Source organism: Penaeus japonicus, unplaced genomic scaffold, assembly GCF_977035675.1.
Source record: "Penaeus japonicus unplaced genomic scaffold, GWHDUDI00000001_assembly GWHDUDI00000036, whole genome shotgun sequence".
Classification (NCBI taxonomy): domain Eukaryota; kingdom Metazoa; phylum Arthropoda; class Malacostraca; order Decapoda; family Penaeidae; genus Penaeus; species Penaeus japonicus.
The window spans coordinates 22787565-22790064 of record NW_028234438.1 but is presented as its reverse complement, the minus strand read 5'-3'; the positions used below and the strand labels follow the sequence as shown (position 1 = coordinate 22790064).

The 2500-nt window shown below is 41.7% G+C and overlaps 1 protein-coding gene across 1 annotated transcript in view; it reads right to left on the bottom strand.

The window, feature by feature from the left end:
- The window catches only part of LOC122260318 (uncharacterized), a 97604-nt gene that overhangs the window by 8740 nt on the left and 86364 nt on the right, over window positions 1-2500 (bottom strand). The window lies entirely within an intron of this gene.

The following is a 2500-nucleotide window of genomic DNA, read 5'->3' as shown; positions in this document are numbered from 1 at the left end:
GAGGGGGGGGGGGTGAGAGGTGTTTTGCGTGAGTTGAAATGGGGGGGGGGGTCAGGGATGGCACGATGGGTTGGGTTGGTTGTGGGGGGGGAGGGGGAGGGAGGGAGGGAGGGATTAAGGTGGCTGATTTGGATTGAGTTGAGGGGGAGGGGGAGTGGGGGGGGGTCACACTAGTTGATGTGAGATCCTGTTCTCTGAGCAGAAGGATCAAATAAGTATCTACAAGGTCCTGATATTTCGCTTTTGCTATACGGCACTGAAACCTGGACTCGATCCTGTGCCTCGGAGTTACTTAGGGACTTCAAGACTGGCATAGGACCTGCTACTCGTACAATCTAGGACTACCAACTCAGGCTGACGGTCCCTTGGCTCTATTCCCAGAGGACAAGCCCGCCGAGGGACGACCGCGAAAGTCGTGGTTTGGGAAAATCGACCGAACTTCTCAAGGGGAAGTCAGGGCAAGCGGGGTCCCTGCCTAGGGATTAGCAAAGGAGATTCTTGCGCTTGTCCGACTAACGGACTGACACACACACATGCAGGGTTGAAATGATGACGATGACGATGATAGTGATAATGATAATGATAATGATAATGATGATGATGATGATTATGATGATGATGATGATGATAATGATAATGATAATGATGATGATGATGATGATGATGATGATGATGATGATGATGATGATGATGATGATAATGATAATGATAATGATAATATTGATGATAATGATAATAATGATAATAATGATAATAATGATAATAATGATCATGATAATAACTATCATGATGATAATAACAATCATGATAATAATAATGACAATATTGATAATAATGATAATAATGATAATAATGATCATGATAATAACAATCATGATAATAATAATACTGATGATGGTAATGGAAAGGATGATGATGATAAAGATGATGATGATGACAATAACGATAGTGGTAATACTAATGATGATAATGACAAGAATGGTAACAGTGATGCTGATAATAACACTAAAGACGACAAATCGATGAATTCGAGCATACGAAAGTACCCGAGATGTTACGAGAGAGTTTGCAATAAAGTTGCAGGAGAGTGACATGAAATGATTTTCCGAACGGCCACAGGGGAAAGCAAGCATAAAACTTGCTCTCGTTTCTTCAAGTTATATTGGATACGTTTTAGTGCTTGCGGTTGGTTTGAAGTTTGAGCGTTGAAGACGAGCGCGCGAGAATGGGAACGAGGGGGAGAGGGGAGGTTAGACTTCTAGTTTTCTAACTTCATTTCTCTTCGTCTGTGCTTATGTGCTGTAAATATTCCTTGATAACACGGACTTTAATTTAGATTAACAGAAAGAATCTTATCGAACACGCAACCAAACCACAGTATTTCCTATTCATAAAACTCACAAATAGCAATTCGCAGATATTTCCCCTCACTTATAACACTTACACTACACTCTTATCATTAGATTCGTATATTTCAGAGTTTATTAAAGAGTTTTCATACCATATCGAAGTGCACAAGGGAATATTAATTAGGGGATGTAGCAGTGATATTCCTAGCAAGGCTGTCTTAATAGAATTAATAATAATTAATAATAATGTCTTAATAATAATGTCTTAACTTAATAGAATCTTGAAAAGGGAGAGAATGAATCCCTGAGGAGTGAAGAAGGAGTATTCTGTGGCCCATCTTCAAGATCAACATGCACAAAGTTGCACAGACTATCGTGGAATAAAGATATTAAGCCATAGTCTGAAGATCTGGGAAAAAGTGGTGGAAGCTAGACTAAGAGCACAAGCAACAATCAGTGGACAGTAGTATGGATTTATGCCAGGTAGGAAGGAGTAGGGAAGGCCAGAAAGAGCTGCACTATGTATGTGTGGACCTAGAGAAGGCGTATGTATGATAGGCTGCCAAGAGATGAATTAGCGGTGTGGCATGAGGAAGTCTGGAGTGAACGAGAATTATGTGAGTGTAGTGCAGGATATGTACGAGAACGGTCTAACAGCAGTGAGATGTAAGGTCGAAACAACGGAGTGGTTTAGTGCAGAGGTGGGATTGCACCAGGGATCGGGTTTCTAAAACCTTTTCTGTTTGCAATGATCATGGACAGAATGACTGATGGTATCAGACAGGACTCTTCATAGTCTACCTTATTTGCCGATGACATAGTGATCTTTGGAGATACTGGAGAGGAAGTTGAAAGTAGCCTGGAAAGGGGGCAACATGCACCACAGAGTATGGGTATGAAAGTCAGCTGGAGTAAGAAAGAGTAAATGCGTGTGAACGAGAGGGATGGCAGAAATATAGTGCGAATGCAAGGCACGGAAGTGAAAAATGTGGATAATTTTTAGGTATTTGGGATTAACGGTGTAAATCGATGGCGGATGCGATAGCGAGGTGAGGAAAAGAGTACAGGGCGGTTGGAGTGGCTGCAGAAGAAGGTCGGGAGTGATCTGTGACAGAAGAACTTCCGCAACCTTGAAAGGGAAGGCTTACAGG